At 49.6% G+C, this 12,028-nt stretch overlaps 1 long non-coding RNA gene across 1 annotated transcript in view; it reads left to right on the forward strand.

The window, feature by feature from the left end:
* Positions 1-11,730, forward strand: part of LOC308577854 — a 111,188-nt gene extending 99,458 nt beyond the window's left edge. Inside the window, exon 3 of the long non-coding RNA XR_014003721.1 lies at positions 11,584-11,730. This is a non-coding gene — a long non-coding RNA (uncharacterized lncRNA). The remainder of the gene's footprint in view (positions 1-11,583) is intronic.
* The last annotated feature ends 298 nt before the right edge of the window (positions 11,731-12,028 follow it).

The following is a 12,028-nucleotide window of genomic DNA, read 5'->3' on the forward strand; positions in this document are numbered from 1 at the left end:
GGACATACTCTATTCGGAAGCCGAAGTTCGCAAAGAATTCGGCCCAACGTATCTGCCTCTGGTTCAGGAACTGCGCCGTGCGCCAGTGCTCCAGATTCTTGTGGTCCGTGCAGACCTGCACCGTGTGCTTGGCGCCGATCAGGAAGTGCCTCCACGCCTTGAAAGCTGCATGAATGGCAAGCAACTCCCTGTCCCAGATGGTGTAATTCTGTTCAGACTTGCTGAGCTTCCTGGAGTAAAACGCTCCCGGCCTCCAGGCCCCCTGCTGGTCTTGCTGCAACAGGACTGCTCCCACGGCTCTGTCTGATGCGTCCGTCTCCACCCTCATAGGCCTGCTGGGGTTGACATGCAACAGCTGCTCTTCCGACGCGAAGAGACGCTTGAGTGCCTGAAAAGACTGCTCCGCCTGCTCCGTCCAGATGAACTTCTTCTTCTTGGAACTGAGCGTGTCTGTGATGGCCGCTGTTTGCATAGCGAACCCCTTGATAAACTTGCGATAGAAGTTCGCAAAGCCAACAAACCGCTGGACCTCCTTCCGGCTGCGCGGGCTCTTCCAGTCCAACACTGCACGAACCTTGGCGCTGTCCATGGCGAGCCCCTTGTCTGACAACCTGTAGCCCAGGAAATCCACCTCCGTCACGTCGAACTGGCACTTTTCCAGCTTGGCGTAAAGCCTATGCTGCTGTAGTCTGCTCAGCACTTCCTTGACGTGTCTGTCGTGATCCTGCTGCGATTCAGAAAATATCAGGATGTCATCCAAGAAGCAGACGCACGTCTTGTAGAGGAGCCCCGCCAGCACGTGATGCATAAAAGCTTGAAAACAGTGGGAGCCATTTTGCAATCCAAAAGGCATAACTCTGTATTCGTAGGTGCCCAGGGGCGTGAACATGGCTGTCTTCCACTCATCACCTTCCCGCATGCGAATGAGGTTGTACGCCCCACGCAGGTCCAACTTGGTGAACACGCGGCCCTTGCGTACCGTCGCGAGGAGGTCGTCGATCCTGGGCATGGGGAAGTCCGATGGCTTGGTCACACTGTTCAAAATCCGGTAGTCCACTACAAGTCTTTTTTGGGGCGTGTCCTTCTTCTTAACAAAGAATACAGGACTGCCTCCCACCGCCTTGGACTCTCGGATGAAGCCGCGCTCCAAATTATGATCTATGAACTCCTTGAGTTCCTGTAGTTCGTCTTCAGACATGGAATACAGCTTCCCTTTGGGCAGCGCCGCCCCTGGCAGCAGGTCAATCTTGCAGTCATATGATCTGTGGGGGGGTAGCTTATCCGCTTCCTTCTCGCAGAAGACCTCCAAAAATCCCGCGTATTTGTGGGGGATTGCTTGCAGCGTCCCCAGCTGCAGCTGCGCTTCCTCCTCCTCTCCCTCCTGCCGGGGCAGAATGCAGTGTTCAGCGCAGTATGATGAGCCAAAGACTAGCTGCCGCTGGTACCAAGCCAACGTCGGACTGTGTCTGTCCAGCCAACTCATGCCCAAGACAATAGGTGTGTCCGACAGTCTGGTGACATTAAAACTGATGATTTCCCTGTGATTTCCAAGTCGCATCACCATTGGTGGCGTTTGCTTCACCACTTGCCCCCCTAGCAGCTCCCTGCCATCCACCGTGACGACCTGCAGGGGCAGCGTGGCAGGCAGCAGCTGTATAGCGTGTTTATCGACAAAGTCCTGCCCTATAAAGTCCGCATTGCTTCCTGAGTCAATGGTGATTGGCACGTCCATGGTGAGTCCATTGGGTAGCTGGAGCAATGCAGTGAGCCTCACCACTGGTTTGGGTGGGAGGGGGTCTGTGGGCTGCAAAATCTCTGGGGACTGCTTCACTGACACGTCTGGCTGGGCCCCAGTGCCTCTCTCTCCAGCCAGACTCCGTCGTTTCCCTGCTGTGGTTCCCCTTGCTGAGTTGCTGCAGTTACCATTGCTGAGGCTGCAGTGTGCTTGTGGAGCCTCTGGGGACACTCTTTCGCCATGTGCTGCGGACTTTCGCAGACGTAACACTTCCTGTTCCATCTAGGAGGCTTCGCTTTGACTGCTCCCGGTGCTGTGGCTCTGGTTGCTGACTGAGCCCTGGCACCGCCAACCTCCATCGGTTCCGCTCCCCCTCCTGGCGGAGGCGTGGATTGCGCACGCGCAGCTTCCCTGGGAACGAAGGAAAACCCTCTCGCTGGTTCGCGCCCTCCACGTCCTTCTTCCCTGCTCCATGGGCGTTCCTCCAGCCGCACTCCCACCGCCAGCGCCCTCTGAACGACCTCCTGCGTGGTCCGGGGTCTCTCCCCCCTTGCAATTTCGTCTTTAACCGCATTGTTCAAGCCTTCCCAAAAAAGATCTCTGACTGGAGCTGAATCTCTGTCCCATTCCAAGGCACTGACTAATGCAAAAAAGCGGGCTTGGTACTGTCTTACGCTGGCCCTCCCTTGCTTCAGCCCATGCACCTCCCTCCGGGCAAGATCCACGTCTATGCTAGATAAAAAGCAGCCATCCATCGCTTTAATAAAGGCATCCGCGGTTTGGAGCGCTGGATCCTTATCTCTCCACAAATTGCGCAGCCATGCTTTAGCATCTCCATGCAAATGGGACATGATAAATCCCACCTTCTCTTGCTCATCTCTAAAGTCTTTGTCCAGCAGTTGCAGTGCACACTGTACATCTGCTCTAAAGTTGGGGTACAGTTGTAAATTCCCATCGAAGTGAGAGACTAGACCGCCTGTTCTTCTCCCCAACCCAATCCCCTCCGGTTTGGGTGTCAGTTGCCCTTGCTTCGTAAGCACTTCCAACCTGACCTGGAGATCCCTGTAGGCGGCAGCTGCGTCCTCCTCTCTCTTCCTGGATGCAAGTATTTCGGCATTCAGACGTGTCACTGCTTCTCTGAGTTCTCCTATCTGCTGTTCGGCCGTCATCTTGTCTGCCGTTCGTGAGCTGAGTCGTAGGCACCCTCCTTCTCCTCTGTCCGCGAGGCTGTAGATGCCCACAACGAGAGACGGAGCTTACTGTCAGAGCTGCTTCCAGATCCTAGCTCACAGAGGATCACGCTAGCCAGCGGTCACTTGTAAAAGTCTTTTATTGAGTTACAGTTTCCATTCTCAAGCTGCTGCGTGCAACTCTACGTCTTAAGGGTTAGACCGGCGAAGTTCCGTCTGAGTCTCCGCCCCCTGTGCACCAACTTAATACCCTAGCCTTACTCCACCTTTTCCGCCTGACTGTTCTTCTCTGGGTCCCTCTGCCCCCCCGGGTCTCTTCCTTCCGGGATTCTTCTGACGCTGACCCCCTGGACCCTACTGTCTCCTTGCGCCGGGCTTTAGGACCTGGCTCCCTTTCCGGGCTGCTTACTGCGCCACCTTCCTGTGCATTTGAACTTGGCGCGCGCGCCCAGCCCTCCACTTTCCGTCTGACCGTTTCTTCGCTCCCCGATGGAGGTGTGGCCACTCCTGACTCGTGCCCTCCCTCCTGTTGTGAGCTGCCAGCGCTTGATACCTGGCGCCCTTCCTCTCCCCTGCTCTCTGTTGGTGACGCTGGTCCCGATTTCCAACTGCTCCCCTCTGAGCCCCCTCTGGCCCTTTCTTCCTGGGGTGTCCCCCTAGGCTCCCCCCTTGCTCTGGCCACTGGCGCTCCTTTCTGTGAATCTTCTGATTCACTGGAAAGACTCAGAGATCTCGGGTCGTCGTCATCACTCATCTTTTCTTCTGCCTCCTCCCCCTCGCTCTCTGTTTCCTCCCTTGCCCTTGCCTCTGCTCCTGAACCCCTGACACTTGTGATTGGTTAACATAAGTACAAGGTGGGGATTACATGTGAGAGGTCGGATTTACATATGATCATTTATCACTGATACATTAAAGGCTGAGAATCGGAGCTAGAACTAGACAGGCATGAAGCCTCCTAATTAAATTGTAACTAGAGATTAATATGGCACAAACAATTACTAATGATTGATCATAACATGAAACAATATAACAATCAAGTTCTGTAGATGTGGTCAGCTAGGCATGAAGAGCAGGTACAGTTTGTTTTCCATGAGCTTAGGATGTCTGTTACTAATGATTGATCATAGCATGAAACAATGTAACAATCAAGTTCTGTAGATGTGGTCAGCTAGGCATGAAGAGCAGGTTCGTACAGTGTGTGCAAAAGCAGGGAAAAGCCTACAAGCAAGACTTCTCAGAAAGCAAGAGAAAAGAGGAGCAAGGCTTCCCCATAATGGAGCAGTTTTGTGCAGAAAGAGAACCAACAGCTATGTGCAGAAAGAAGACTTCCCTTTACACTTAACCTGCTCTAAGGGGATCCCGTTCATCGACCATCGATGGAGTCTCGGTCGGGCGGAGAAGACCATCATCTTGGTCTTAGCATAGTTGGGTTGGAGCTCATGCTGATCACAGTATTCATGTAGAGCTTGCAACATTCTCCTCAGTCCAATAGGGGATCTGGCAAGAAGTGCGGCGTCATCCGCATACAGAAGAACATTCAGAGATCGGCCTGCTAATTGGGGGGGTGGGGGGTGGAAAGCATCATTGGCCATGTGAGTCAACAGTGAGTTAATGTAAAAATTAAACAATGCTGGGGCCAATAGACAACCCTGTCTTACCCCTCTATTGGTGGTAACAGGGTCGGAGACTAGGCCTTTATTGTCTAGCCTGATTCTCAGGAAGGTGTTTGTATGGAGGCTGATAATCAGATGAAGGAGACGACGATCGATCTTTGTAGCAGCCAGTTTTGTCCATAGCTGCTTTCTAGAGATTCGATCAAATGCCTGCTTAAGGTCAATAAAAGCCACATGAAGAACCTTTGGGGCTTTGCCGGCATACTTTTCCGCCAGGTGATTCAAGGTTAATATTTGGTCTGTAGTAGATCTTCCAGGGCGAAAACCTGCCTGTTCATCGGCAATGATATTGTCGTCCTCCATCCATTTTGATAGTTTGTTTAGCAGGTACCCCGAGTAAATCTTCCCAATGACATTTAGCAATATGATTGGACTAAAGTTGCTCGGCTCTGTACGTGGGCCTTTCTTATGTATTAATACAATCAACGCCGAGCTCCAGCTTGAGGGAAATTTTGCAGTTTTGTTTATATACGTGTAAAGTGCTGCTAAAAGCAGGATCCACCAATCTTTATTTGCTTTGATGGCATCAATGGATATAAGGTCATCACCGGGGGCTCTCTTCTTTAATTGCCATGCTAATAACCAGGCTCAGGTTCTGTTTCAGGCTGTGTCTCTGTTTCAGGCTCCTGCGCTGTATCAAACACTGTTGCAGACTCAGGCTGTGGCACTATGGCTGTAGCTGTGGCTTTGGTTCTGTTTCAGGCTCTGTATCAAGCACTGTTTCAGGCTCAGGCTCAGGCTTCTGCTCTTTATTAGGCTTTGTCTCAGTCTTTGGCTCTAGCACTTATTCTAGCTCTATTTCAGGCTCGGCCTGTGTCTCAGCCTTTGTCTCTGTTTCACGCTGTTTCTCTGTTTCAGGCTCCGACGCTGTTTCAAGCCCTGTATCTGCCTCTGCCTCTGTTTCAGGCTCTGGCACTCTATCAAGCACTGTTTCTGGCTCTGGCTCTCTTTCAGGCTCTGGTTCTGAATTAGGGTTTTGTTCTGGCTCTGGCTGTGTCTCTGGATCTGGCTGTGTCTCTGCTTCAGGCTCCTATGCTGTATCAAGCACTGTATCAGGCTCTGCCTCTCCCTCTGCCCCTGGCTACGTTTAAGCGTCAGGCTCAGTTTCAGACAGTGTCTCTGTTTCAGGATCCAGCACTCTATCAAGCACTATTTCAGACTCAGGCTGTGGATCTCGGCTGTGGCTCTAGGCTCCGTCTGTGGCTCTGGCTGTGGCTCTGGCTCTCTTTCAGGGTCTGGTTCTGAATGAAGATCTGGTTCTGACTCTGATTCAGGGTCTCATGATGGCTCTTCCTCTGCCTCTGACCCAGCTATGTTTCAGGGTCTCGCTCTCTTTCAGGCTCTGGTTCTGAATTAGGGTTTTGTTCTGGATCTGGCTGTGTCTCTGGCTCTGGCTCTGGCTCCAGCTCCGGCACTGTATCAAGTACTGTTGCAGACTCAGGCTGTGGCTGCAGCTATGTTTTGCGCTCCGGCCCTGTATCAAGCCCTATTTCTGGCTCTGGCTCTGGCTCTGGCTCTGGCTCTGGCTCTGATTCTGATTCTGATTCTGATTCTGATTCTGATTCTGATTCTGATTCTGATTCTGATTCTGATTCTAATTCTGATTCTGATTCTGATTCTGATTCTGATTCATGTTCTCCCTCTGACTCTGATTCAGGATTTCGCTCTGGCTCTGGCTCTGGCACTCTATCAAGGACTGTTTCAGACTCAGGCTGTGGCTGTGGATTTGCCTCTGTTTCAGGCTCAGGCTCTGTTTGAGCCTGTGTCTGTTTCAGGCTCCGGCACTGTATCAAGTACTGTTGCAGACTCAGTCTGTGGCTCTAGGCTGTGGCTGTGGCTGTTGCTCTGGTTTGGGCTGTGGCTCTTTTTCAGGCTCTGGTTCTGAATGAGGGCTTGGTTATGGCACTGATTCAGGGTCTCGCTCTGGCTCTGGCTGTGTCTCTGTTGCACCTCAAACGGTGGTTTGTTGTTGTTGTTGTTGTTGTTGGTTTCTTTCTGGGGTGGGACAAATGTTTAGTTGGGGCGGGGATTATTTTCAGTTTAGCATAATTGTTTCTTGCTTTGTTTTTCTTTTACTATTTTTTTAGGTTATTGTATAGTTTGTATTTTGCATTTTAAGTGGAAAGGGTCAGGGCTGCCTGGGAGGGGGCCTCAGCCAACAGAATGGCTGGGGCAAGTTCCCTACGGGGGGTGTTTATTGGAACACCCAATCTCTGTTATCGTGGGTGGGAGGAGCAGTTGCGCTAAGACCAGACCACGTCTTTACCGAAGATCTGGTTCTGACTCTGATTCTGATTCTCTGATTCTGGCTCTCTATCAAGGGCTGTTTCAGACTCAGGCTGTGGCTGTGGCTGTTGCTCTGGTTCTGGCTCTGGCTCTTTCTCAGGCTCTGGTTATGAATGAGGGCTTGGTTCTGGCACTGATTCACGGTCTCGCTCTGGCTCTGGCACTCTATCAAGGACTGTTTCAGACTTAGGCTGTGGCTGTGGCTCTGGCTCTGTTTCCATTCATAAAATGGAATGTACACAAAAAAATAATCCTTTCTATATAAATTTTCCAATACATTCTGTAAACATAATAAATCCTTAATTGTTGTCCACCTCTTTTTAGTTCCTTTATCACTCGAATGCTAGCACAGAGTCAAAACTATTATTGTATTTTTGAACATATCTTGTATAACCATCCCATTTTTCTGCAAATTTTTGCTTTGAGATTCCTCTGAGTTTGCTAGTCAATTGAGCCGTCTCCACCAATTCCTGTAATTTGATTTGCCAATCTGTTATTTTTGGAGCCTCGTGATCTTTCCATCCCTTGGCCACAAGTATACGAGCTGCTGCGGTTGCATAGAAGAATACCTCTCTTAGATTTTTTGGGATCTCTTTATCTAAAATACTTCATAGAAATGCCTCTGTTTTTTTCGTAAAAGTTATCTCCATCATCTTTTTTAATTCATCGTATATTCTCCCCTCCCCCCAAAAAAACTTTATCTTTTCACACGTCCACCACATGTGGCTCATGTCACCGTTATTTCCTCCACATCTCCAACAAGCATTCGCCAAATTTTTATCCATTCTTGATCATCTGGAAGGAGTGAGGTACCACCTATGAGCCATTTTCATCATGTTCTCTCTTATATTATAGCTGGCTGTAAATTTCAAATTTACATTCCACCAGTTTCCCCCATCTTTTAGCATAATTCGGCGGCCCACATCTTGGGCCCACTTTATCATTGAAGCCTTAACCTCCTCATCCATTACTTCGTAGTCTAAAAGAAGTCTATACATTTTTGCGATTATTTTGGTTTTACTATTCAGTAGTTCTCTTTCAAGTCTTGAAGGCTCCTTTTCAAAACCTATCTGCTTATCCTGTCTGAACACTTCATTCACCTGGAAGTAATCTAGCCAAGTAGAAAAGTGATCTTTTATTTTTTCATAACTTATCAATATTAGTTGACCCTCCTCCCCCCCTTAATATTGTGTTATACGTTATCCAGTTCTCTTTGATGTTGTTGCTTTTTTTAACAGTGATTGCTTCTAGTGGAGCGTTCCATCTTGGGGTTTCTGTTCCAAACATCTTTTGCATTTTCCCCATACGTTATATATGGCATTTCTTATTATATGATTTGAAAAACTCCTATGCGACTTTATTTTCCCATAATTAAGATAGCCATGCCACCCAAAACGGGTGTCATGACCTTCTAGATCTAAAATATCCCAATTTTTAAATAAATACCAATCTTTCAACTAGAGAAGACATGAGGCTTCGTAATATAGCTTCAAATCCGGTAACCCGTAGCCACCTCTTTCTACAGTATCTATTAATAACTTATGCTTTACTCTTGGTCTTTTACCCTTCCACAAAAATTTAGAAATTTCTTTTTGCCACTTGTTGATACTGCTGGTCTTTCCTGTAATTGGAATCGTTTGGAATAGAAAGAGTAGCTTCGGTAAAACTATCATTTTAATTACTGAAATGCGGCCCAGGAATGATAAATTTAACCTTGTCCATGTCTCCAACTGTCTTTTGATATCTTTCCAACAATTGGTATAATTATCTTCATATAAGTTAATATTCTTTGGTGTTATCCATAATCCTAAATACTTGATTTGGGGGTAGATTTTAATGTTTATTATGTGTTCTAATTCTGCTTTTTCATCTGGCGACATATTTTTAACTAATAGTTTTGTCTTGTTTAAATTCATTTTGAACCCCGCAACTTTACCGTAGCCATATATTATTTCCAACGCCTTTCTTAAACTCTGTTTTGGTTGCTCTGTAGTTATAATTAAATCGTCAGCAAATGCCCTCATTTTGTAACTTCTATTTCCCAGCATAATCCCTTTTTCCACCTTGGGCCCCATACTCCACCTCAGCATATAAGGCTCCAAGGAGGCCTCGGGACATTGCTGCTGTTGCTTTGCTGGTGAGTCTTGGGGAATACCGCTCCCCCCTGATGCCCTTTTCCACCTTGGGCCTGGGGGCGGGCCCCATACTCCACCACAGCATATAAGGCTCCAATTAGGCCTTGGGACATTGCTGCTGCCGCTTTGCCGTGAGCTTGTGGGGAGGACCGCTCCCCCCTGAAGCCCTTTTCCACCTTGGGCCTGGGGGCGGGTCCCATACTCACCTCCGCAGCTTATGGGGCTCCAGGGAGGCCCGGGTGTGTTGGGTGGGGTGGGTGTTTAGTTGAGTGGGGGAATTTGTTTAATTTAATTATGTTGTGTTTGTAACTTTTTTTTTGTTTTTATAGTTTTATTGTTCTGTTAGTTTGTTTTTTGTATAGGCTTTAATTTGATTTTAAGGGGAGGGGTCAGGGCTGCCTGGGAGTGGGTCCCAGCAAACAAAATGGCTGGGGCAGGTTCCACAGGGGGGGATGCACTCAGACAACCGATCTCAGTGATCATGGGTAGGAGGAGGTGTTACGCTAAGACAAGACCATGTCATTACCGAGGAAGCAGGCTTAGTCGTTGTCTGAGGACTATCCCTGCCTCCAGGTCTGGTCCTGACCGGAAGGATACTGGAATCAACAAGGGAAACCCACATGACCTGAAAGTGTTGCTGTGCAATGCCAGGTCAATGATGACTAAAACCACTGCCATCCACGACCTGATTGTGGATGTAGGCTTTGACCTGGCATGTGTGACAGAGACCTGGTTGGATGAAGCAGATGGGCCTGTCCTTGCCGCTGCATGTCCACCAGGTTTCTCTTACGCACAGCAACCCAGGCCTTGTGGGCGGGGAGGGGGGGTTGCAGTGATTTTTAGGAAGTCATTAGTTTGCACCGGGTGTCCTATTGGAAAGACCCAGTTCTCTGAGTGCATGTTCTGGAAGTTGGGCAATAGGGGCAGTACAGGTTTCCTATTGGTGTACAGACCTCCTCGCTGCACCAAGGATTCCCTGCCCGAGCTGCTTCAGGTCGTGGCAGATGTCCTCGTGGAGACACCTAGTTTGGTTGTCCTAGGGGATTTTAACATCCATGCCGACATGACCTTACAAGGGGCCGCTCGGGACTTCGTGGAAAGCATGGCCTCCATGGGGCTGTCCCTGAATAAGTCTGGCCCAACTCATAGCCACGGGCATGCCCTAGACCTGGTGTTCACCTCTATGGATGTTGGTGGTCTGACATTAAGTAAAAGCGAAACCAAAGAAGTGCCATGGTCAGATCACTTCCTGGTGCAACTGGACTACTCCACGACCCTTCCCCTCTGCAGGGAGGTGGGACCGATTCGGATGGTCCGCCCCCGCCACTTAATGGATCCAAATCTTTTCCAGAGAGCGGTAGGGGATGTTTTATCCCATGTTGATGGCCTTTCAGCTGATTCCCTGGTGGCCCGCTGGAATGTGGAGTTAACCAGGGCTATTGACTGTTTGGCTCCAAAGTGCCCTCTCTGATTGCATGGAGCCCGGACAGCCCCGTGGTTTTCCATGGATCTGAGGGCAATGAAACAATCGTTGAGACGGCTAGAGCGCCGGTGGCGGATAACCCATTCTGAATCTGACCGGACACGGGTTAGAGCTCAATGTCGAGCCTACCAAGTGGCGATAGCGACGGCGAAGAAGACTTTCTTCACCGCCTCTATTGCATCTGTGGAAAACAGCAGCAGGAGACTCTTTCAGGTGGTTCGCAATTTAGCGGAACCACCTGCTCCATCAAGGCCCAGTAGGGGCAACATGATCTCCTGCAATGACTTTGCAAAGTTTTTTGCAGATTAAGTCGCTCAGATTCGATAAGAGGTAGACTCCACCGTGGGAGCAGGGCCGGGGCGGGAGAGTGCTAGAGTCCTGTCTAGTCAAGTTGTGTGGGATCAATTCCAATCTGTTACCCCCGAGGATGTGGACAGGCTGCTTGGACGAGTGAAACCAACCACTTGTCTCCTTGATCCTTGCCCATCCTGGCTTATAAAAGCTAGCCGGGAAGGACTGGGCGATGGGCTTCGTGGGGTGGTGAATGCTTCCCTCCATGAGGGAGCCTTCCCAGACTCGCTGAAAGAGGCGGTTATTAAACCGCTTCTTAAAAAACCATCTTTAGATGCGGCCACGATAGCCAACTATCGCCCAGTCTCAAATCTTCCATTCTTGGGCAAGGTGATTGAGCGAGTGGTTGCTGAACAACTCCAGGCACGCCTCGAAGAAGCGGACCATTTGGATCCCTTCCAGTCGGGATTCAGGCCTCATCATGGGACTGAAACTGCCTTGGTCGCACTGGTTGATGATCTCCGGCGGGCTAGGGACAAAGGTGAGAGCTGTTTCCTAGTTCTGCTGGATCTCTCAGCGGCGTTTGATACCATCGACCATAACATCCTACTGGACCGTCTTGAGGGGCTGGGAGCTGGGGGCACTGTTATACAGTGGTTCCGCTCCTTCCTCCTGGGCCGTGTTCAGAAAGTGGTGGTGGGGGATGAGTGTTCAGACCCCTGGGCCCTCACTTGTGGGGTGACTCAGGGTTCTGTCTGTTATTGGTTTCAGAACTCACAGGGTTAAAGAGTTCTGTGTGACGTCTCTTTCCTGAGGCGTGGTTAGAAACACTTAAGGGAGTGGTTTGACTCTGAGTGTTTCAGTCTGCCTCTGGTACGCTATGCGAGAGGGAGAGAATGGCAGAACTTTCGCCAGGTCTGAATTTATGCTGTTATTCTACATGATTAAAGGCTAAGAAGAAGATAAGGAACGCCTTTGTGTCTGCTCTGAATTTATTACTCACACGCTGCAATTGCTTCTCGCCGCTGTGTTCGCTCTGCTACCGGCAAGAGAGAGAGGCAGGAAGGATTTTTGGATCGGCACGGACAACAGCAAAGCTGCGCAAGCGGAAGCGTGCCAGGCTCCATGTTTAGCCTCTTTTTACACTCTAGGCCGGCATATTAGCATACTGTCCTCTCCCCCTTGCTTTTCAACATCTACATGAAGCCGTGGGGAGAGATCATCAGGGGATTTGG

The sequence above is a fragment of the Podarcis bocagei genome, assembly GCF_964188305.1.
Source record: "Podarcis bocagei genome assembly, chromosome: W".
NCBI lineage: Eukaryota > Metazoa > Chordata > Lepidosauria > Squamata > Lacertidae > Podarcis > Podarcis bocagei.